Here is a 25,342-nt window from a genome sequence, read left to right as displayed (position 1 = left end):
TGTGCACAGACATAAGGAAAAAGTGCTTTTCAAAAATTCACCATAAATCAAAATATTGTGCTAGAGACTTCCCATTTGTTGCAAAACGAAGGTAAATGATTGAATACTACTAAATGTAAGAGTTTTAGCTTACAATTGCGTTTTTCGACCATTTAGGTTGAGTCAAAGTTGACCGAAGGCTGAAATTTTGGCACTTATCGTGATTTATATGAAAATATTTCAAAACTCATAAAAGCTACAAGCATGGGTTGTTTTTTGTTGTATTTTACATGAAATTGTGTAAATTTTCATATATAAAACTTTATATAACGGCTAATATAAAATGGTGCAAAAATTACGACAAAGTGACGAAAGAATTTCTGAGATTTTTGGGTGAGTTACCAAGCGCGGACATAAGGAAAAAGTTTTTTTCCAAAATTCACCATAAATTGAAATATTGTGCTAAAAAATTCACCATAAATCGAAATATTGTGCTAGAGACTTCCTGTTTGTTGCAAAACGAAGGTAAATGATTGAATATTACTAGAATGTAAGAGTTTTAGCTTACAACTGTGTTTTTCAACATTTCAGTTGAGTCAAAGTTGACCGAGGTTGAAATTTTGAGCCTTTAAAGATGATTTATATGAAAAATATTTCAAAAACTTATAAAAGCTACAACCATGGGTTGTTTTTTTTTATTCTACATAAAATTGCGCACATTTTCATATACAGGCAGTCCCCGGGTTACAACGGGTTTCCGTTCTTAAGACGCGTCGTAACCCGAAAATCGTCGTAAGCCGGAACGACGTTCTTGAAAACATGTCCACAGGAAAAATTTCACTAATTTGCAATTTTTCTTAGGGCCGTATCTCTAAAATTATCACTAATTTACTTTTTTCATGTGCAACACTGTGTATTCACAAATTACTGTATATTTTTCATTAAAATACAAGAGAGAGAGAGAGAGAGAGAGAGAGAGAGAGAGAGAGAGAGAGAGAGAGAGAGAGAGAGAGAGAAAAAACTCCTTACGGTTTCAATAGATTGAAATGAACGTCAGTAGGCAACTTTTTCCCCCTCCCATAAATACATATATTTCTCAAGAGAAGAGAGAAAGGGAGGACTGTGCAATTATGTTTGTCTGTCTATCAATTCTTTTGCTGAGAGCAGAGAGGATAAAAGGAAGAAATAGAAACACCAAATGTTATGACAAGTATCTTGTGGGGAGAGATGAGAGAGAGAGAGAGAGAGAGAGAGAGAGAGAGAGAGAGAGAGAGAGAGAGAGAGAGAGAGAGAGAGAGTTGTCCTTACAGTATTTAAAAAGAGAGAAATGGAATGATTATTGTATTTAAAATACTCAGATATGAATTTTGTACTTACAGTTAATAGTATTATTACTGGAAAATATTAATGATAAACTTATTACATACATGTCCATGAAAAATGTCTACCATCTCAGTATTTTTGAGAGAGAGAAGAGAGAGCGAGAGGAGGAGAGATGAGAGGAAGAAGCGGAGATAGATGAGACCGGGAGGGGAGAGAGGGCAGAGAGAGAGAGAGATTACATAAAACCATTAAATTCTCGTTCGACCATTGTTATGGGGGGGGCCCCCCAAAAAATTCGTTAAGGCATTGGTTAACGAACCTCCGAGTGTCACTGGAGGTTGAGGTAGGGAAAGGGAAATTGATACAGAAAAAGACAAAGGGAAGAAGTTTTCCTTTTTGAAATTAGTTATCGTATTTATTTCCTACTTCTATTATTATTATTATTATTATTATTTTATTGATTTTTGAAAATATAATAAACACGTGCAATCTACCATAAAAATTCTCTCATCTCCCCCCAGAGTAAAAAAAAGAAAGAGGAAATTATCCTTACAAGGTGAAATGGAAAAGGCGTCATTTTCCATCCTCTTTAAAATACGTTACCATTATTTTTTTTTGAATTTTGTAATTAAAGTTTTTAAAGTTTTATTTTCATTCATTATTAATTTTTATTTTTTTTTTGTTTTTTTTCTTCTCTATCACAGTCCTCCTCCTCCAATTTCGACTTGGGTGGTAGTTTTATAAGTGTGGGGTTCCGGGTTGGTTGAATCCTGCCTCCTTAAGGAATGTCCATCACTTTTTCTTACTATGCGTGCCGTTTCCTAAGATCACCTCTTTCTGTCATGAGTCCTGGAGCCTACTTCAGCCTCTAGTTTTTCTAGATTCCTTTTCCCAGGGATCTTGAGATAGTTGACCTGATGGCTCCTATGATTATGGGTACAATTTCCACTGGCATATTCCCATATTCCTTCGTTCTTTCTATTTTCAGATCTTGATACTTATCCATTTTTTCCCACTCTACTTTCTCTTCAACTCTGGGGTGTCCCCATGGGTATTGGCGAACATCAACATGAGTGATACTTTCTTCTTGACTTTGTCAATCAACGTACCCGATCTGGTCTGTTTGGCCAACGTCTCACCCTATCCGTTCTGATAACCATAGTCCCAAGGATCTTTGCCTTTGCCGGGTCGTTTTTTTCCTATCAACTGCCTTCAGGTTGGTTGCTTTCGTACCAATTCTTACTGGCAAGGTAGCTGATGTTTCTTGCACAGGCTCCTGGTTGGAGGGCTTTTTGCCACTGAATCCTGCCCTTTTCTTTTGTACTGGTTCTGTGGCGAAGTGCCGGGAATTCATTCAATTGCTATGGGTTTGGGTTATGGTTTCATTTTCGTAATTTGCACTTCCTAATAACATTGGGTGGGATAGATGTTATTTCCGCTCTATCGTTCTTTGAACATATCTGGGTTCTTAGGGCCTGATCTTGTGCCGCTGCTTATCATTCCTTCAAGTTTCCCTTTTCTTTATCTCTCCCCTCTGTAGCCATTGCCATGTGTCATTCCCATGGCTAGTTGCTTTAGTACTATGTCTCATGTATTGTCCCGTGCATTGGTTTTTGTTGTGCCCCGTTCCCTCTGTTCTGTCCTTTGTCCTTTCTCCTGTCTCTGTATATTTTTCTGGGGTCTTCGGTCCCTACTTTTATTTTTGTCCGTTCATTCCCATGCACTCTTTAGCCACTCGTCTTCACTGGATTTTCAGATATTGCCCCAGTGCTCTGTTTTCGATGTTGACGCTAGGTCCTCTATACTTAGTAGGTCCTCTCCTCCTCCTTCCTTTCGTGTTTATGTATAGCTCCCTGTCCGTATTTGCTCTTGGGTGTAGTGCTTTGGTGTATTGTCATATGTTTCCTTGTTTTCTGATCTCTGCTGCGGGCTGTTCTGCCTTCGTCCATTCCACTATTCCTCGCGTGTATCTGGATTTAACTGGCACTGTGCCCATGGGTTTTTTATGGGCTTTTATCATATTTTCCTCCATTGGAGTTTTGACCTTGAGTATCCGCCTTGGAAGTCCTCTGCATATATTTTTTGTTTTTTCCTGGATCGTGTCCTTCATCTCTTGGTGTTTTTATATCCCCTCCTTCCATTATTCCCAGGTATTTGTATTTCCTTGTCCTCATCTATGTGCTTTGATGTTTTGCTTTCCCATCTGGTAGCTTTACTATCCTTCAATTCTCGTTACTTTCTTTGACTTTTTTGTATGTTGACTAAGGCGCGTTTTTCATTTTTCTATTCCAAACTCCATCCTGATGTACCCCTCCCCAGATTACAATCCTTACAGTCTGGATTCGGGTGATCTATTTCCTTGATGCATCTTACCATACAGCTTGGATGTCGTCCTATGAACAATCAGATGGTTGATTCTGTTGCCTCTTTTCTTATGAGGTTGGTACCCGGCCCGGCATCCATCTTTTCGGTTAGTACTTTTGGTCATGGGAATCCATGGCTACTACGAGAGTAGTGGGGACAGTGGAGGATCGCCCTGGAAGATCCTCTCCTGATTTATTCTCTCTTGCTAGTCTTATTCCAGAGCTTGTAAGTATTGTATTCCAGTTGCGTCATTGTATTTTTTGAGGAAGCTGATGGTGTTTTCCTCTGCCCCATATATTTTCAGGTCATTCTATTAGCCATGTGTGGGTGGTATCAATGTCGAAGGCTTTCTTATAGTTTCTAATTTTTTTTCCCATGTCCTATGCTTAGGTTGGTTTTCCTTCTTCCTCCTACTGTTCTTCCATTACCATTTTGTCTATCAGGAGCTGGTCTTTTGTGCCCCACTACACTTCCGCTTCTACAGGCCTTTCTGTTGGTGGGGGATGGGTTTGGTTTGTCTCCTCTAGGTTAGTTTGCTATAGCCCTTTCACTGATGAATACCTGTTCCAGTAACTTTCCTCACATTATTAGTAGGCATGGTGATAGGTGGCCTGTAGTTACTACTGGCTATATTTTCCCTTACTCTTGTCTTTTTGTACTAAGGATGTCCTTTCCTGTGGTCAAATCCATTTGGGTGCTTGGTGATTTATGATTTACAAATGCTGGCGTTGTTTTCTGCTTTATTCGTGGGTGTAGGGTGGCCTTGAAGTTTTTGAGCAGTATCCCATTGGACTTCATCGGGACCGTGGGGCTTTTCCAGGCTTGGGCATTTTCTTCAGTTGGTGTCTGAACTGTGTCTGTCGTGATCTCTGGTGAATCTTTGTTTTATTCTTCCCTGTTTCTTCTTCTTTGACTTCCTGGATCCATTTTGTTGCATGGTTTTTTGTTGTGTGATACCGGATTGCTCCACATTTTTTGTTTTCCCCGGTGTTCCTTACGTTGGTTTGGCCTTCAGGAATTTTCTGGGGGGTGGTTGTCTTCCCCTTCTTAGTTTGGCCTGTATAGGTCTTTTCTGGTTGGTTTTCCCGAATAGTTTGTTTCTGTTGGTATCCCTTATTCCTGTTCATGTACCATTTGGATCTTATGTGCTTTGGTCCTTAAGCCATCTTGTTTTACAATCTTCTATTGTGTTGTTTAGTCCCCAGTCTCTTGTACATTTGTCTTCTCGTTGAGTTCCTCCCTTTGTTTTTCTTGCTTTCTTTTTTTTAAGGCTTCTTTTTCTGCCATTCTTTCTTTCAGTTTACTCAAGTCAGATTTTCATCACCATGATTTGCTTTTCCAGGAGCCTTTTCCAAGGAGGTTGCTGTTTTGGTTTGTTCTGCTTGGGTTGGTTGTGCTGGTGGGTGTTTTGGTGTTCGAATCAATCCCCATTCAGTTCTGCTACTAATCTTGCCTCCTGGCATATGTCAAGTTTATTTATTTTTACCTGTGATTTGCTTGGTTTGTGTTTACTTATGACCCATTATTTCATTGACCTTCCAAGCTTGGTTTCTCCTTAATATCTTGGGTCGCTGCTAGGCTTTCATGGAAGGAATCCTTTGTTCTCTCTGTATCTGGGCCTCCATCCACTGTCTAATCTTTTCTACCCATTCCGTTCCTCTCTGTTCCTTCGTCGGTTGTTTTCTTCGGGTTGGTCGTTGTTTGTGATACCTCATCCTCCCTGTCGTCGTTCTTGGTGGCATCGTCTCTCAGTTCAGTTTCTTCGTATAATTCGCGGCTCGTGCGACAGTTTCCCCTTTGCCCAAGTTCGTTCTCTTTTCTGTTGGGGAGAAGCCAGTTCTTTTTCTTTTATGTTCCTTACCTTGTCTGCCAAGCCTCTGCTCTGTTTGGGGGGTGTTTATTCCTCTCATTCCAGATGTTGACCAATCTTCTTCTATCTCCTCTCTCCCGTCGGGTTTGCTTCTGATGTAGCATTCCTCCATATTTCCTTATTTTCTTCCTCTTGTCCATTTTCTTCCTTTTTGCCTCTGTAGCTCCCAATCTCAGGCTGTTGATTTACTGAAACAATATGGAGAAAGTTGGAATTTCCTCCCATTAAGGGCCTTTCAACTATTATTTATCCCCATAAGAAACAGAGGGGGGGGAAGGGGGGGGTGGGGGGGTTGCGTGGTTGTTTTGGGGGGGGGTTGATGGGCAAAAAATAAAGCCGAAAGCCCCCCTTCCCCCTTCCAAGTGAACCCTCCCAATCTGGGGGCAAAAAGTTTGAAAGTAACCTGACCGTCTTTCCCCTTCAATTGGGTTTGAATACCTGGTTGCCGGACGAAGCCTCCTCTGGGATGCCAAGGAGGTTTTCCCCATTTGTCGGTCCGGTTGTCGTTTGTATTCCCTTCATTTTCTTTCCATCATTGCTTGAGTTTTTAGCTATTTAACCTATATCTTGGACCCTAACCCCATCAGGGAATAGGTCTCATTTACAGCTGAGTAGACTGGATTAAATTATGGTAAACAGATCCTTTCCCAACAAGGAATCACTGCCGAGGATAGCTGGTCCACCCATCCAACGACTGAACGGCAGCCCCAATGTTGCTTAACTTGACTTAAGTCTATTGACGACCTGAACCCACTACCTCCACGGGCGCCACTATTATTATTATTGTTATTATTAATTGTTATTATTATTATTATTCTTATTATTATTTATTCTTATTATATTATTTTTTAAATAACTGAAAATTATAACAATGAAAACATTTTTACATATTAGTACCATAAAAATTCTTTCATCTCGGTAAAAGAGAGAGAGAGTGTTTCATCCTTCTCTCTGTTCTCTCAAAAAATACCTTGAATAACCGCTTCCAGCGAAAGAGAGGGAGGGAGTTACCACTATGAACACATTATTATCTTGTGTGGCAATAGAGAGAAGAGAAGAGAGAGAGGGGGGAAAAAGAAAGTGCGGGAAAACGCCGAGATGAGTATGAGGATTAGAGGAGAGAAGAGAGATGAGAGGACTTAACCTTTAACTTAAAAGTGACCATGGGATATATTAGGTAACGTAGTGTATTTCCCCTTTAAAAATACTATTCAAACATATGAATTTTGTTGTAAGATTATCAAGTTATTATTATTATTAATTTAACTTTTGAAAGTTATTAAAATCGTAAACAATTAAAAAAAATAGTACAATAAGTACCATAAAAACTCTTGAGGTCTCAGTAAATGAAGAGAAGAGAGGAGTTATGGAGAGAGCGCTGAGAGAGGCAGAGAACGAGACACTATAAGGAGAGGAGAGGTGAGAGGAGAGTGACGAGAGAGAGAGGGGGGGGGGGGGGGGGGGGGGGGCGGGCGGGAATTTCGAGGGCAGGCCTGAAGCCGACAAGACTTAAGACACCACTTGATTGCAACACTGCAGCTCTGTCCCCCTCCTGGGCTGTCACATGAACTTTGATACATATCGAACAGTTTTAGTGCCCTAAAAGATCCTCGATGAAAACAGGTCCTAGTCCGAATGGAGAAGACCTGGGCTATTCCCTTCATTCTCCTTCCATAAGTTTTTAAATATAAGCTAAAATCTTACTAATTGTCAACATATGGTATTTTCATTTAATGAATTTGATATTATTGCCTGGTATAAATTAATTAATTGGTATTTTAATATTTGAAAATATATGTATAATACATTTATTTAATTCCAGCCATACAAAAAAAACAGAAAAAACACCCTACATCTTTGTAGGATGGAGGGAGAGAGAGAGAGGAGGATGGATCTGGAGACACGCAGAGGTAATGATGGTAGTCACCCGATGAAGAAAGGAAGAATGGACATCGGAAAGAGAGCAGAGAGAGAAAGAAGTTCAATTATTTTTTCCATTATATGTGATGAGTTCACTTTCAAACTTAATTAAACTTACTAATACAGTATTGAAATATCAAATGTAATAATTTATTTGAAAATTAGTAAGAATCATTTGTTTTGTACTTATTAAAAAAATGTATTTTAAGTCATGAAAATAATAAACATCCAAAATACACTAATTAGTGATTATTTTCGTCGGAAAATACAAAAAGAGGGAGCTGAGAGAGAAGGGATGGAGAAGATAAGGGGGGGGGGGGGGGGAGCGAGAGAGAGAGAGAAGAGAAGAATTTATTATTTTTTGATTGTGTGATAGTCATTTCAACTATTAAACTTTACTAATACAGTATTAATCAAAAGAATTAATATTTGAAAACAAATTAGTTAAATCATTTTTTGTATTATAAAAATTGTATTTAGTCATGAAAATAAAGCATCAAAACAATACACTAAATTAGGTGATTATTTTCGTTCGGAAAAAAAATACAAAAAGAGGAGGAGAGAGGAGACCAGGAAGGAGGAGCAGATGATAGGAGTGAGAGAGAGAGAGGAGAGAGGATGGGAGAGAGAGAGAGGAGAGACGGAAGAGAGAGTAGAGAGAGAGAGACCTGTGCTAAAACTATAAAGGATTCTTTATCATAGTAATGCGTTTTTTTAAAAGGGGCGTCGTAAACTTGGAGCGTCGGAAGCGGTCAGCCGTCGTAACCTCGGAACGTCATGAAGCCCTGGACCCGTCGTAACCCCCCCCCCTCACCCCCTTCTGGCCACTCCCCCCACACGGACTGCCTTATAAACTTTATAGGTAACGGCTAATATAAAAACGGGTGGCAAAAATTACAAACAAAGTGACGAAAAGAATTTCTGAGATGTGTTGTTGATGCTTTTTAGTGCAAGAAGAAAGCAATTTGCACATGTGCATCCTCTATAACGCTTGTTAAACAAAACAAAAGCTTGATCCGTGTGAAACTTCCAGACCCCCCCTTCAAGGCCGCGTGATTTGAAAAATTTTTGCAAACTAGGCCCTCTATAAACTAATTTTTCCGCAAATGTTTTAAAAAACCTTTTTGTAGTCGACCGTACAGTACGTTTCAATGACCGATTAGACATCCGACAGACAATTTTAGTCGACGTATATTAACATCCAATTAGGCGTTTAAGGGTTACATCAATCCGTAATACAGGAACCAATACAGCAGTCATCAAAAAAATCTAAGGACAAAAAATGTTGGCAAAATTGATTACCTCAGGTTCTGAAAAACCTAGCGTGTTTTTCCTATTGAGTAATATTTGTGTTGTGTTGACATTTAATCTTTATTTGTTAATTTTTATTTTTTATTTTTTCTATCTGGAATGTTCACATTCATAAGCCGATCTTTCATTCATCGGTTAGTAAACTTTGTGTCAATAAAATTTTTGTATCTAGTATTTCCAATATAATTCCATTTCCTCCTGGTAAGGGGTTAGTTTAGTTTTTCACTTTTCTAAGATTAAAAAGAATTGGCAATAAAACCTTCATCCGCAAAACTATCAAAATCTTGAAATACTGTACCAACTGTAGTCCCGAGTTCATCTGCCAAACACTGAGACAGTTTTCCTAAGACTAATTTCTGCATTGAAAAAACTGCAGTTTGTACCATAAACATACAGAATCTTGGGTAATCAGTTCAAGTTTTTCTTCAGATCCCTGGCTATGTCCAGCTTCAGAAAAAGGTTTTTTTAAATATTAACATATTTAAATGAAATTTGTGCAAGAAAACAAAATATCTTTAGAATAACTAAACTTAAAACTTAAAATACGACGACCCAATATGACTGTATCCAGCTAAAACTCACAGTAGTACAGTAATTTATCGCAGTGCTTGTACTGGGAAAATAACCAACCAAAACCAAAACATAGCCTCTCAACTTGTGAAAAGAATAGTGTAACTTTTTTGTTTGCTTGGTTTGTTGGTTCTGTTTTGTTTTAATTTTGCTATTGTTACAAAATAATATAGTTCCTCTATAACATTTAGGCCAATTCCAATCAACAATGGGGATATTACAATTATGCTTGCTATAAACATGAGATATAGTTGTGTGAGCACATTATTCGTCAAGCAGTCTAATGCCTAAGAGCTAAAAAGATGAAAAAGAAAATATCGAGTAAGCCTAAAACTTTGTAACACTAATTTACCCAAATTTATTTAGCCAGCAGCTGGTAAACTCCAGAATGGGATGCACTTTTTACTGGAATGGAGAAAACATCGAACTTTCCTTTGATTCTCCCTGTCACGTTGGTGAGGACAAAATAACTAAACTCCGGACCATTTTCCCTTGTTAATCAATCAAGATGAGCTCTGATGCCCTGTGACGTAGTTAAATTAAACATGGACCATGTAACAAATAAATTTCTTACATGGATAAAACAAATGATTACACTACCTTACAAAGAAGGACATTTTTTCAACAAAATAGCTAAAACAATATGAAAAAGAAAAGAAAACTGAAACACATTTTTATTAAGAATCAGGAAAAATAATTTAATTTCTTTCTTTTCAAGCAATTTATTTTTTCGCCAATAAAAGAAACCATCCCTCGTCATAAGCAGGCTACATTTGTAGGTCTTCAAATGTTTAAAACATTGCAGTCTTTTGTTTCAAGGATGGGGGAATGGGAAGATGTGTTCCCTCGCAAACAGGTTGCCTCATCATAAACTAACCTGGCCATCTCCCTTTTCCATCATTGACTGAATATCTGATGATGAAACAGTTTTAACCAAATTTTTTGGAGATAAAAACACATTAACTCTCACTTGCGTACCTCTGGGAAGGATTCTCATTTACAAAAATAACCAGGTTAGAAGGGAGGGAACACTTCATTCAAATAAAACCCATCCCCTTCACATACAGTCTAAATCATAACTTTGGTGAAAACATCTTAGCTTTAGAATTGGCAAAGGGAAGTGAACGAGGAGACCTGTAAAAATACAGGGAAAACACTTTAAAAATACGTCCCACAGGTCAGGAAACTCAAGGCTTTAAAAAATGAACATTATTTTTTAACTCAAAATGATATTGTTAATGAATACAATAAAGTTTATGTTCATACTTACCTGGCGATATATAATTATAGCTGTATTTTCTGAAGTCCGACAGAAACTTCCCGAAAAACTTCCGGCAAACACACAGTAGGTCGGCCAGGTGGTTCAGTAACCAGATTCCCCCGCCGCTGGGAGGCGGGTATCTAGGAAACCAGTCCCCATTTTTCATTTTATTCATAATTTTTATTTCCACTGTTCCCCTGAGGGGCGGAGGCGGTGGGTGGGTACTTAATTATATATATCTCCAGGTAAGTATGAAACAAACTTTATTGTTCATCATAACGAAAATCAATTTTGTTCATAGCAAACTTACCTCGTCCAAGATATCTATATAGCTGAAATCCCACCACCGTTGGAGGTGGGAAGGGATCAGAAATAGAAGGATTTTGGGGAAACAAAGGCCATGACAGATGATTTACATCTTGGGTTATCCACCTGTTAGCATTGCTGGCTTTCCGTGGTTATTGCCAACGTAAGTCTAGGCTTGTGGCTACTAGAGTTGCCAGAGCGGGAGGTTAGAGACCTATATAGCTGGTGCCAAGAATACCAGATTGATCTGTCAACAGGGGCGAGACCGACGACGTGGACTAGACCATAAGTTGACCATACCTATGAGGGCTAAGAAGTAAAACATAAAATATATATACTAAAAAATATATATCACCCCCAACCCCCCTTGAGGAAAAACCAACCTAGGCCAAAAGTTAAGGTGTGTTAACTAAGGCTTAAGAGTTTAAGAAGTCACCTTTGTTCGGTCGACTTCGAACTCAAAATACTAAATTAAGAGCTCTTCCTAACCATTTTCTACAGGATAGGATGAGTGGTACTACTTGCCCTCAAGATTGTGTCTGCAGACACGTATGGCCCTAGCGAGCAGCAGATCTCATATGCCATCTTCACATCTCGCAGGGAGTGTGAATTGAACACAGAGTTGCTTCACTAAAACATGGTACTCAGGATGTTGCTGAGTGCCATGCTCTGTTGAAATGCTTCCGAGGCCGCGCCCTCACCTCGTGAGCATTCAAATCAAAAGATTTCAAATCTTTGTGCCAACACAATGAAGGAGCTTTTTTGAAAGAACTCCTTAACAATAAAGCCAGGGTGTTCTTCGATATGGGCAAGTCTGGTCTTTTCGGAATACTGCAGATTGTCCGTACGACTTCGCTTTCTTGAGTTTTATGTAGATAAAACTTGAGAGACCTGACAGGCACAGGACTCTCTCTGGCTCCTGCCCAATAACTTGTGCCATCCTTGATTCCAAGCTCCTGGCCCAAGAACAAGACGGGTTTCCATTCTTAGGCCACAACGGAAGGCTTAGAGAATCGCACCGCCTTGTGTTCTCTAATGCCAAAACTTCTGACGATGGCTGAAAACCTCACTAACCCTCTTTGTCGTATCTAGGGTGGTTAGAAAAGGGCCTTCCTGATCACGTGCAAGAAGTTAACAGGTAGGAGATGTTCGAATGCTTTGACATCAAGAACTTCAGACTATGTCTAAGTTCCATATTGAAAGCTTCGATCTGGACATGCACAGTCAGTCAGTCTGTACTAAAGTCAGGTGACCGACCAGTTGACCAGTCAGACGCATCAAGGACAGCAAGGCTGTACCTTGAAGACCATAAGGCACTATTCTTCGCTGAAGGATGAGTGTCTGGACTGCCTGGGCGATTCAAGCTAAGCAAACCTTGGGGTATGAACGCAACCCAACGTCGTTAGCGAATCAACTCCTGAGCCACTCCTGACTCGAGCTTCTGGCCAGCCAGAAAGGAGCGAGGAGCAAAAGGCGATTCAGTCCCGAAGGACGAATGCCGACGTCCAACCTGGTCTCATGTTAAACGATCATCGGGGGTGTGTAAACGCAACCGACTTCGTCAACAAGAAACTCAGGGCTACTATGTGTCTCCTGATCTCGCACGAGTGTCTGACTCGAGAAAACAGGTGAGACAAAAAGTAGATGGTGAGCGAGTTTCGAGATTCCACAGAACTCAAAGATCGTGAAGGGCTTTGTTGTTTGACAGAAGCAAATCTCTGAGCCCAAAGGCCGGGCCGGTCAACAACATATTGCGTATTCTTTAATAGTTGTGACTGCCAGCTTATCCCATCTTCAAACGGAAAGGGAAGACGGCAATCTTATGCTGTCAACATCTCGATAGTCCTGAACGTAGTCAGACTCAGAGCGGAGAGGTTATAGGTACCTTTCGTGTTAAAGTAGACCGACTCTCTCGGAAAAGGTCCTTGGAAGGACGTGACCTCTGTGAATCTAGGATCTTGAAGGCCAACATGGGGCGATTAGCGTCATTGTCGCTCCCTGTGATGGTATAAAAGGGATTTTGACGTAAGGAAAAATCTATTTCTGGGCGATTGGCTCGTGTCACCAGCGAAATATCCTTTAATCTATTATTTCTAGGGTAAATGTACTAACACATACCAGAGAATAAATAAATAAAGAAAAAGGTCAGTATAACTGACTCGCTCACCCTCCCCAGAGTGTGCGGTATGAACACTATGGCGAGTGAGACCACTACCACGAGCCAAATGCCAATAGAACTCTCCCACTACAAAATCCCCCAAGAGGAGAGCCGACCCACAGAGTGGGCAGCACCTACTACTACTACTCCATCCCATGCTGCCGACTGCTGCGCCTCTGGTGGCCATCCTGAAGTTAGCAGACAATCTTGGCGATGGGATGGTAGGGCGGGATTTCGCTGGCGACACGAGCCAATCGCCCAGAAATAGATTTTTTCCTTACGTCAAAATCCCTTTTCTGGCTCAGCTCGTGTCGCTGCGCGAAATCGTACCAGAGAAATAGCACAAGATTGTAAAGAAATTCAACAAATACAAAGAGGTCTCAAATAAAAGATAAAATAAAAAATAAATCAATATAATTGCTAATAAGGATACATATACACAGTGATATAAATAGAAATATTACTTAAATTACACTTAATTCTAATAATATTTCTTAACTTAAGGTAATATACATATATACAGGAGACAATTATCATATATGTACAAAAATGGTATCTGTGTAAAGCTATGTATCAAAACATTCTAAAGCAATTAACATAAAAGTTGAATAAAATAAACTCAACAATAATAATATATAAGGGAATGTATATGACTTAATATACAAACCCGTAACCATTATAATAAGATGTATCTCCTAGCATAAAAATAAGGAGATGACATCCACGAGATCAAAAACCATCATCCAAATGTGAGTGTCCCTAGCAGAAAAATAAGGGACACCCACACTACATCATCATAAAAGCAGCTAAGACACAAGGTGACCGTAAATGAACAAGGCAGGAATAGACGAACTGTTGGGTGAGGCAGGTAGAAAGGAGGACTGGATCTTCTACTAAAGATTAGTCAGAGTCAGGGGAAAACTATGTTCCCCGCTGCAACTGCTGAAAATTTCAGAGCTTCCAAGGACTTTAAGTAATGAAGTTTGAACACTGTCGGCGATTTCCATCCAGTATACTTTTTCAACTCATCGAAGTTCATATGTTGGAAATAGTTAATTGAGGTGGCTATGCCCTGACATCATGTGCTTTTGGAAAGAGTCAGGATTGGCTTGTTTAATGAAGTACAGGATTTGTTGCCTGATGCCTTTAATAGATAAAGTGCCACCTTTTTTCTCTCTTAAAGAGAGGACCCGATGAGGATGAGGAGGTCCTAGATAGAAAGGCTCGTAAGGCTGAAACTGGCAAAGAGATAGATCTTGTGGAAGGGGTAGTACCTTCCATGGTTTCCCACCTCATCAAAGGATCTTCATTCTTTGCTATAAAGCTACGTTCCGGAGAAAGTAGCACTTCCCCTGTGGGAAGGAACTGAATATGATCCGGATCTCTGGATAAAGCCGACAGTTCTGAAATTCTAGCTCCTGAGGCCAAGCTTAATAAAAATAGGGTTTTTCTTAAGCGCATTATAAAACGAGCATGTGTCATTATTAGTTTCTGAAGCCAGCTTTTAGAACATCGTTTAAGAACCATGATACTGACGTAGGCCTTACCGAAGGTCTAAGTCTAGCACATGCCTTGGGAATAGACGAAGAAGTAGGAATCTGTCAAGTCTATGTTGAATCCAAATTGAAAAATCTTTTCAAGGCTGACTTGTTTGTCGTAATTGTGCTAGCTGCTAAGCCTTTTTCAAATAAGGATCTGAAAAAGGTTATAGCTGAATTGATTGTCATGATTCTAATATCTGACTCTTTCAGGAAGGTTGCTAACTTTTTGACAGCAGCATCATACTGTCTCAAAGTTGAATCCCTTTTATCAGATTCCAAGAAGAGAATATTCTGAGGGTCAATATTCGCATCCCTTTTCGCTGCAAACTTCATGAAATCCATAAAGTTAGGGTTTTGAGAATCCCTGAGAAGCGAACACAGTCTTCGTTTGTACTGACTGAGAGCCTGGGAGTTGGGGATCCGAAAGAGGGCGAAGACCCAGTTCCAGAATGAGAGGGTACCAATTGCTCTTCGGCCAGTCTGGGCTACTAGAGCCACTTGACCCTTGAATGTCCTGAGTTTGTTTAAGACTTTCATGAGAAGATTCACCGAGGAAAGACATAAATCTTCTCCCAGTTGTTCCAGTTTAGAGCCAGGGCGTCCGTGGCATAGGCCAGAGGGTCCAGGTTGGGGCCACATAACACGGGAGTTTGTGGTTCGCTTGAGATGCGAAGAGATCCACCTGTAGACCTGGAACTCTCTGAAGAATCCATTGGAACGAACTGTTGTCCAGTGACCATTCCGACTCTAGAGGTACTGATCGGGATAGAGCATCTGCTATGACGTTTCTCACTCCAGCTATATGCGTGGAGGAGAGATGCCAACTGAACTTGTCCGCCAGGGAGAAGATGGCTACCATGACATGATTTAGATGACGTGACTTGGAGCCTCCCCTGTTTACACAATGTACCACCACTGCGCTGTCCAGGACTAGCTTTATGTGGGAGTACTTTGGCGGGCGTAACCTTTTTTAGAGTCAAGAACACTGCCATTGCTTCCAGTACGTTTATATGGAACTGACGGAACTGAGGTGACCACGTTCCTTGAACCTTTTTGAACTGGGAATATCCTCCCCAACCGCTTAATGACGCGTCTGTGTGGATGGTGATCCCTGGTGGAGGAAACTGAAGGGGCACTGACACCGACAAGTTCTTGACTTTCGCCCACGGCCGGAGTCGATTCTTTAGAATCAGAGGGACTGAGGATAATTTGTCCCTGGACCTGACATTTGCTCGTGAGCGACCATTTATTCTGGTTAGGTCTTTCAGTTTGGCTTTCATTAGGATGTTCGTCACTGATGCAAACTGGAGAGAACCCAAGATCCTTCCTGAGATCTTCTTGATGCCAGTTTGTGACTCAGAAATTGTTTGACTGACTTCGGTATTTCCTTTCTTTTGGATGATGGAATCGACAGAGTATGGGAGGATAGATTCCATTGAATGCCTAGCCACTGAAAGTTTGACTCTGGAGTGAGTCTTGACTTGGTCCTGTTTATCTTGAAGCCTAGATATTCCAGGAACTGAATTACTTTCAGTGTTGCTTTGTTGCATTCCTCGACTGTTGAAGCCCACAGATCAACCAATCGTCGAGATACGCTACTACCATAATCCCTTGCGATCTGAGTTGTTGAACTACTACTTCCGCCAGCTTCGTAAACACCCTGGGTGCCACGTTGAGCCCGAAAGGAACTACCTTGAAGGAGAATGTCTGGTCTCCTATCTTGAGCCCAGATACGGACGGAAGTGTCTTGCAATAGGGATATGATAGTAAGCGTCTGTAAGATCGATAGAGGTGGTGACGGCCCCACGGGGAAGTAAGGTCCGCACCTGCGAGATCGTGAGCATCTTGAACTTGTCGCAGCGAATGGCTAAGTTTAAGCGGGACAAGTCTAAGATTACCCTTCTTTTTTTGTGAGACTTTCTTTGGCACGTGAACAAGCGTCCTTGAAATTTTTAACCTTTTGACTCTCGCTATAGCTCCTTTCTGAAGGAGATCCTCCGCATACTCCGTCAATTCCTTGGAAGGAAGTTGGCGGAAAGGTCTGGATGGGGGTGGGTTCGATAACCAGCTCCAACCCAGGCCTTTTTGACACAATGCTCTGAGCCCACTTGCTGAAGTTCCACCGGTGGCGAAAGTGAAAACAGCCTCCCTCCTACCTGAAATTCCTCATTGGTTCTGGTAGCCTCCTCGGCCTCCCCTGAAATGTTTTCCCCTATTAAAGGGACCTCCCGATCCTCTCCCACGAAAGGGTCGCTTACCTCTGCCTCCCTTACCCGAGCGGTCATACTTCTGTGAAGCTTGACTCTCGAAGGCTTGGTTGTAAGCTGGAGAGAGGGCGTAAGAGGTGGAGGGCTGAGGCTGAGGGGAGATAACGTAAATCGGCTGCGATTGAGCCTTTGAGGTGGAAGGTTGGGCTGTTTGCACCAAGGGAACAGCCGGAACTTGTTGAGAAAAGCGTGGCTGCTTTTTCTGGTAGGGCTGGAAACGTCTAGGTTTTCCTTTGACCCTTACCCTTAGCTGCTAGATCTTGACGTCTCTTGGCCGTAAGACCCCAACGGTCCTTAAGGCTCTGGTTCAACCTCGTAGCCTCTGACTGAACCTCCTTCACCATCGCTTCTGGGAAGAGGTCTGCTCCCCAGATGCTTGACGCAAGTAACCTATTCGGCTCGTGCCGAATAGTTGCTTCTTGTAGGACATGTTTCCTACAGTTCGTCCTAGCAGTGGCAAACTCAAACATATCTGACTGTACCGTTTGAGTCAAGGATTTGGTAAGAAGCTTGAAGAGCGGTTCTGACCCATAGGCCATGGTACCACCTCGGTCATACCCATGAATTAATAGACCTGGCTAACGCGATTTGGCGTCGAATTCTGCCTGAATAAGGCCATCTGGAAGCCTAGGTAGCTTCTCACCAAACTGCTCCATAGCACAGTCCGGTTTGAGTTTGCCAGCTGAGAAGGTGTTAGGTAAGTCTTCCCACAATTCTCCGGCTGAAGGAAGTAACGGAGATGTAGATCTGCTTCCTTCAGTTGAGGCATGGGATCCCCCTTCTGGGCCGCTGGAATGGTAGATGTCGCGATCTTTGTCAGGAAAAGGGGAAGCGGGTATCTCTCATCCATCGTAAAGATCGTGAACGGGCTCTTGAAAGGTTGGATTTCGTATTGGAACATCCATTTCCTCTAGACACCTGAGCCATTCACTCTGAGCCTGGTCACGTGAATAGAGGACTGTCTCCTTTGGCACCTTATCATCCCGAGTCATGGCTGAGGCGGTGAGCCTGGCGTAGCCGATGAACGGAGGCTGAAGGTCTTCCGGGTAGAACTCGAAGTCCTCAATCCTCCGAGTTCCACATTCCGGGATAGAAATGAGTCCGTCTTGGAAGGGGGCGTATGACGCTACTCTCCAAGGGTTGTTCATTGAGAACGGAGGTAGAGAGTCATACGGGGGAAGCTGGGCTCCACCTGTGCTGAAAGGTGGAGGAGAGGCTAGAGGAGCTTGGCTCAGTCCGGCTATAATGTTGTCTTGAGAGGTAATCCTATCCGACAACCGAGAGATCATTTGTTCCATGCTATTTTTCAGAGACCCAACCAGGTCGCCCACCTGTTGTAACAGCCCAGAATTGGAGTCCAAAGCCGGAGCTGCTGCGGAGGTGGAGGGGTGGCTCTGAACTGGAACCAAGGGTAGCGGAAACTGACGACTTCCGCTGGAGTGTGAGATCTCTCTCTGGAGGATTTACTCCTCGAGGACTTTAGAGCCGGACCCAGAAAGCTTTAGATTTCTCTGCTCCGGGCGGGTTCCTTAGCCGGAGACTTACGAGAAGAGGATGACGCCGAAGCCGTCTTCTTAGACGACGACGACGTCTTCGTCAGGATTTCACTGCTTGACCCTTGACCTTGGGTTCTAACTGAAGCGTCAGGAGAAGTATATAATTCGTTACCCGTAAAGCCTTGGAAGGATGGAGGAGGTTGCAGGAGTAGAAGAAGCAGTTGCAAACCCCAAGGGTATCCCTTGGGCGTCCAACTACCTACCTCGACCAACAGGTGTCCACACCTACCATAGGTTCTTACATTGATATCCAACGTCGCGACTTCCGAGGAGATGTCCTGGCCTTGGTCAGTCAACGAGGCAGCCAGCTGTTGCTGGATGAAAGCGATAGTCGGGGCCGCCTCTGCTGGGTCGACGTAGCCTGTCGCCTTGCCTCCGGGAGATTAGTACGCCAACCTCTTCTCCAGGATGTAGGGCATACCCTTGGCGGCGTTCTTCCCGAAACCGCCGACCCAGGCCCGCAGGGTTGCCAGTGCGGTATCCCTCACGGCCGGCGCCTGGAAGAGAGGGTATTGATTAGATTTAAGAATAACTTAAAACTAAAGTTAACTTAAAGCTTAACTTAAAATTATAGGGGCTATAAGACTCCTTGAATTTTACCTTAGTTAGAGTGATTGATGTAAACTTAAGCACTATAACAGATGAGGACCAGCTACCGGAGATGGAATACTTACCCCGGTCTAAAAGCTGGCTCACCAGATCATAACATATGGTACACGTTTCATGGTACCAGACCTGGATGTCCCGTGCGGAGTCGCGCATGGAGCATGGGACCGGCAAACTTCGTGTCCACATGGTCCTGAAGTGTGGCGGCGCATCCCGGATGCTCACAGTTGGTGGTCTTGTAAGTGGAAAGACACATGAGTATCTTAAAGACTATCACTTACAGGCTAAAGGACAGAAGAACTCCGTTGCATGCCGGAGCTCGGAAAAATTTTGGGCATAACCCCTCCCTAATCGCCTGATAGGCTCTAACCCCGGAGGGATCCGGTGAAACAAAAGGGAGGGGGATGGTTTAAGGTACTTAAGATAAACTTAATAGTTTTAACATAATAGATCTTAAACCTAAAAACTCGAACGTACCGGGACTAAGTCCAGTGCGTGGCGGAGTGTGTAACTCAGTGAAACGGAGAGGTTAGAAGGGACCGACTGTATGTTCCGGTCCACCCTGTGGGTAGACTAGCACCTTTCCGCTGGATGCCAGGTCTCCGGTGGTAAAGGAGCCCTAGTAAGGTGGGAAAGAGCAAGAGGGCATACAGACTCGGGCTAGTAACGGAGCGACGGGGTAGTAATGGAGGGGGGAAAGGCCAGTCCCCCCACCTTACCAACCGACCGGACCGAGAAGCCGGAGAGGTCGAGTCCAGTCTGGGTCTGTCCCGTCCCCTCACCCCTCCGCCTGGGGGGAGAGAGGGAGGCAGGCTCGGGTATGGTGGAGCGAGCATGGCAGGACCTACCCACCCCCCCCGACCCTATAGAAGAGCGGGAGGGGGGGGAAGGAAGGTGACTGGACAGGGGCGTGTCTGGCTGCCTCGTGATCACGTAGTGACCACAGGGGCGATCAGAACAAACAAACTAAGCCTAGAAACATAACCAACTGATCAGAGAGATGCTATCGGGAAGCAACGAGCTGAAGAGCGGTAACATAAAGGCCCAAATGGGGCCATGAGCTAGGCTAAGCAAGCCAGACGCCTAACTAACCTAACAAATATCACATAAATAATATAAACGAATAATAAATGAAAGAAAGAAAACAATATAGTAGAAGAAAAAATCCAGGAGTGTACGACTAACCCGAAGGCAAGTCTACCACTCAAAGCTAGCCGAGGCCGATACTAAGAGCCGTGGCTAGGGTCTGGATGGAAGAGCCTACATAAGGTAAAAGACATGCATGCATGACAAAACCGTGTAGACCATACCCTAAACAAAGCGGATAAATAAAATAGAGCGTTACATAAGCAAGGGGATGTCCTGGGTATGGGCGACCCCAGAACGAACCCACCACGAGGCAGACCATGCTGCCATGCTTCCGACCTAGAGTTCGTATTTATACCTAAAAAACGGCAAATACGTGCTCAGGGCCGGAAAAAACCAAATAGCAATAAACACCGAGTACTTAACTTAGCTGCTGCGATGGCTGCACGCTCCATGGTAATAAAATCCAAAGGAAAGGGCACAAAAAACACAGAGAAGAAAATGGCACGTGTGTATCGTGTGCGCTAACTGAAAAGGATGGCCACCAGAGGCGCAGCAGTCGGCAGCATGGGATGGAGTAGTAGTAGTAGGTGCTGCCCACTCTGTGGGTCGGCTCTCCTCTTGGGGGATTTTGTAGTGGGAGAGTTCTATTGGCATTTGGCTCGTGGTAGTGGTCTCACTCGCCATAGTGTTCATACCGACACTCTCTGGGAGGGTGAGCGAGTCAGTTATACTGACCTTTTTCTTTATTTATTTATTCTCTGGTATGTGTTTTAGTACATTTACCTAGAAATAATAGATTAAAGGATATTTCGCGCAGCGACACGAGCTGAGCCCAGAAATCATCTTATTACATTTCCTAAGCGTTTGAAAAAGGGGAAAAAAAGACTAAACATCCATCCCTGTTCAATATCATAGCGAAGAGATGAATGAAAGGATGTCCCTAAAGTCTCCACAACTCTCAACATACTTCTAAAGAAAGATTCCACTCGGAAGTCAGTAGTTGCTGCCGTCGATCGAGACGATTCGTACGGACTTTTTGCAATCCTGTAACGAACCTCTAGAGGATCGTTACATTCTATGTCTGTTGTTATAATAGGCTCTTTCTCGTAAACCCGAACAGGGACCGAGAGAAGATACTTCCTAAGATATGAGAGAGCTGTGGAAGATCAGAGTTGATATGGACCACTGGTTCCAAAAACTCGTTTCCTTTCCAGGACTGGAGGGACGACAGAATTGCTTCCACTTCTTTCAGATTATGATCCAGGACATCTGAAACCCTCTCCAGATGTCCGGCACCTTCTTTCTATCACCTCAAGTGATACTTAACGCACCGAGAGATGTCAGAATCATTCCTAGATCTTTAATAAAATTTCAGTTTCCCGGTAGGAAAAAACTGTAGAGGTCTGAATTGCAGTCTATTCAGGGAAAACAAACTTCTTTAGGAAGGAAATGGTCCCCAGCAAGCTCATCCATTCCCTCACACAGTATGTTTACTTCCTTCCCTAAAAAGGCTGCGCTTTGCCTAAGCAGGAGAGCATATAATAGTGAAATGTTTGCGGTAGACTCGTAGTCCTATACCGTGCGGTAACGAGCACCGAAAGGAGTAAGAGATATCTCTGAGAACATAGTAAGGCAAAACGAATGCAATGTTTATTCATTCATGTAAGAAATCCCCTCAATCTTAGGCTAAAGTCCGTGATTGTAGGGCAGAGATACAGTTAGTCAGTCAATCCCGCAGGAGAGAGAGAGACGTAACTGCCAGCACAGAGATACGGTTAGTCAGTCAATCCCGCAGGAGAGAGAGACGTAACCTACAGCGCATGACAGCGAACGAGCTGGTACTGCCTCGTTTGGACTGGCGGAGAGGACAGTGACAGCAGCAGCTTACGATCGTCGTCTCTTACTTTAAGCCTGGGTTGCCAGCTACCCTATTCTACTAAGAAATAGGTCCGTAATTTTTTAGCATAAAGAGACTCTCAAGCTGGTATATTTAAGCGAAACAGAAAACGCTAAATATATAGATGCGTTTGTGTCGTCATAACACTACCATACAGAAACGGTAAAAGATAAATCGGAAACTCCTGGAAGGCTGCAGGGAGTAACGATTAAATGTCCTTAATTAATAGACAATCGATACCTCTCGGTTGCCATCCGAAGAGGTAACTACAGCAAGCGTATATGACTTGAGCCAACCAGTAGTAAAATAACGCAAGGCAAAATATGATATTATATTGCAATAAAGTTTTTTCATACTTACCTGGCAGACATATATACTATAGCTGAATTCGGAAATACAGCTACATACATATCTGACAGGCAAGTTTCATAAACAAAACTCAAGAGAATTGAAGCGGACAGCTCAAGCTTCTTATGTTATTGGACATAAGCGTTCATTGACGTAGTCTACAAGTCTATTTCTTGTACGAGTCTGCGAATGATGAATGAGAGCTCTTCCGAATCTTGTCAATAAGAGCTTATCCGCTTACGCAATATAAAGTTAATGAGAAGTTTGTCAATGAGAACTAACCCATTTACGGGACAAAGAGATAATTTGTCAATGAGGGGATACCCACTTACTTGACAAAACGATAGTATATTGTCAATGGGGGAAATTCACTGAATTGACAAAACGTAATCCAGGAAGTCGAGCATTTTATTTTCGATTCCGTCTCAAACGAGGAAGGGGCAAGAATCCTGTTAAGAGACGGCTTACGACAGGTTAGAACGACGATGTTCAATTCGGCAGCGTAAGTCCCGACTAGGAACTAACAAAATCAATCATCTGAAAAGCCCTTTCAGATGAGCTAAAAAGCTTGCAAAATTATCCTGGGAAGAGGAAGAAACTCTCCAACCAGCTTCCTCTCCCGTATCAAAATTTATTGGCAGTATGGCAAAGGAAGTCCTGTCTTGCGCTTTCCTCCTTTTGATGAGTGCCTTTGCAAGAATCCTACTGAACGTTGCGAGAGTCCTGACGTGCAGTACGTCGAGATTTTTACTAACCCATAGCTGCCTACCGCAAAGTCTTGACTGCGGTAGAGCAAAAGAGATCTTTCCTTGAGCTTTCCATAACTCCATCCAATCCTGGACTTTACGAAAAGCAATATTACTGACAAAGACCTCTATAATTCACGAAACCCGTAGTCTTGCTGGGTTTTCGAAAACGAAGTTGCCTTTTCACTTTAAGCTTCCTCCGAAGCACTGCTTACTTCACATTCTTCGCAGGCGATGTAGAAGGATCACGGAAGTTAGGTAAAAAATCTTTAGGCCCAAATCAGCTTGAAGACTTCAACAGAAACGTTCAGCCAGGCGACCACAGCCTGGCCGTGCGCGCTCGGCGGCGTCCACTGACTAGCAGCGAGCTACGGCTCGGCGTCCCATTGGCGAGCAGCGAACACTCTCGGCGCGCCCGCTCGGCGTCCACTGGCGAGCAGCGAGCACTCTCGGCGCGCCGCTCGCGCTCGGTATCCACTGGCGTGCGCTCGGCCTCGGTGTCTACTGGTGCGCGCTTGGCGTGCACCCTGCGCGCGCGCCTGGCGTCCATCCGAACGTCCCGTCCAAGCCAAGCGTCAAAAAAAAAAAAAAAAAAAGCGTGCAGAAAAGCGTCACGCTCCTGACAGGCGTCAATGCAAGCGAAACTGCCTTCAGGGAAGAGCATTAGACATCTCGGAGAGAAAACCGACTGCACGAAGCAGTCTCAGGTGAAGGGTTGATCGTGTGAGAATACGCGGGGCGAGGGAACGCCTTCTTATTCTCCACAGCAAAACAAAAGCTAGGACGTCCGCGCTCAAAGCGTCCTGCTAATATGACTTGCTTTCCCTTTTCTCGGTGGAAAGACGTACACGAGTTCAGGCGACGTTCGCCTTCTTACTTCTCACTGCAACGCATGACGAGAGAGAGAGAGAGGACGTGAAACGTCCTCTTCTATAAAGCTTCTATTTAGAGGGCGCGAGTCCTTCCGAAAGCTCCAAACCCTGCGCAGGGAGGACGCTTACGGCTTCGGAGGACGAGAAGCAATCCTTCAGGATTCGTGCACGCACTTTGGCAGCCTAGGAGTAACTTCAGGTCTGCCGAAGGCACGTCAGATCGGTGGGAGTTCCTCGTAACCCTCCTTCGGCTTTCGACATGCTCTCTCCCTGTTCCTGGGAGTCAAGCAGAGGTCCCGGCCTAGAGGCGAAATAGGCCGATCTGACGCACCCTCCACTACACAAGGGGCACGTCACTGCACTTAGCCACTTCACTTTTGCTTTCCAAAGCCAGCACTTTCGATTCTAAGTTACGAATCGATAGAGTATCAGAGAAAGGTCAATACCCTCTACAGAAACTGTTTAGGGCCCGAAGGCAACATTACAGGGTTAGGAGTAACAACTACAGAAGTAGCACTTTTCACCACAATGATAGGAGAGCGAGCACCTTAGATTCCAAGATACAGATGGAATCTATAACGTAAAGGGCATTACCTCACGAGACATATTTATAGCCCGTAGGCCATACTACAGGGTTAGGCAAAATAGTCTACAGGTAGGTTAGCCTACCCTGACTTTGTTTACTGATTAATTGCGTACATATGAATCATACGTCTTCCTTATGGAATTAGACAAAGTCTCACACTCCTTACATGACAAATCTCAACAAAAGAAGCAAGACACATAGCCTCGTGCATATCGAGTGCGGAACTACCGAAGCTTTCGGTAGCCACACCCTATCTTAGCAGACAACACCCACCCTCTGAAACTAGCCTAACTAGATTCAGATATACAAAAATGAATCATATTCAAAACAATTTAAGATAGCGTATGCCTAGCCACAAATCCAAGTCAATAAATCAAAAGACAATTAGGATATTTAGCGGCCATGAAGTTTCCAAAATCCTAAGACGGAGGTACTGAAAACAGGTGTTTCCAGCACCGGCGACAGAAAAATTATGAATAGAAAATGGGACTGGTTCCTGATACCCGCCTCCCAGCGGCGGGAATGGGTACTAACCACCTGGCCGACCACTGTGTGTGCCGGAAGTTTTTGAATTTCTGTCGGACTTCAGAAAATACAGCTATATATATATCTGACAGGTAAGTTTCATGAACAAATTGTATTTTTCATAGCTAACAAACCTGAGGTCTTAACAATAGGATATTTCCAAGCGCTAGCTGGTGAGAAATTAAAAACAATGAAAGATTGTAAGCAAGGGATCTTTGAGATCTGGCAACTCCTATGCGTAGGGGGT

The 25,342-nt window shown here is 43.1% G+C and overlaps 1 protein-coding gene and 1 long non-coding RNA gene across 2 annotated transcripts in view; both read right to left on the bottom strand.

Annotated features, from left to right (window-relative positions):
* Positions 1 to 25,342, bottom strand: part of LOC135195870 (NBAS subunit of NRZ tethering complex-like) — a 227,704-nt gene that overhangs the window by 97,097 nt on the left and 105,265 nt on the right. The window lies entirely within an intron of this gene.
* Positions 9,825 to 25,342, bottom strand: part of LOC135196020 (uncharacterized) — a 40,695-nt gene continuing 25,177 nt past the window's right edge. Inside the window, exon 4 of the long non-coding RNA XR_010310277.1 lies at positions 9,825 to 9,860. This is a non-coding gene — a long non-coding RNA (uncharacterized LOC135196020). The remainder of the gene's footprint in view (positions 9,861 to 25,342) is intronic.

The sequence above is a fragment of the Macrobrachium nipponense genome, chromosome 17, assembly GCF_015104395.2.
Source record: "Macrobrachium nipponense isolate FS-2020 chromosome 17, ASM1510439v2, whole genome shotgun sequence".
In the NCBI taxonomy this organism is placed as follows: domain Eukaryota; kingdom Metazoa; phylum Arthropoda; class Malacostraca; order Decapoda; family Palaemonidae; genus Macrobrachium; species Macrobrachium nipponense.
The sequence above is the reverse complement of the archived record's forward strand: the minus strand, read 5'-3'. Positions and strand labels throughout refer to the sequence as shown.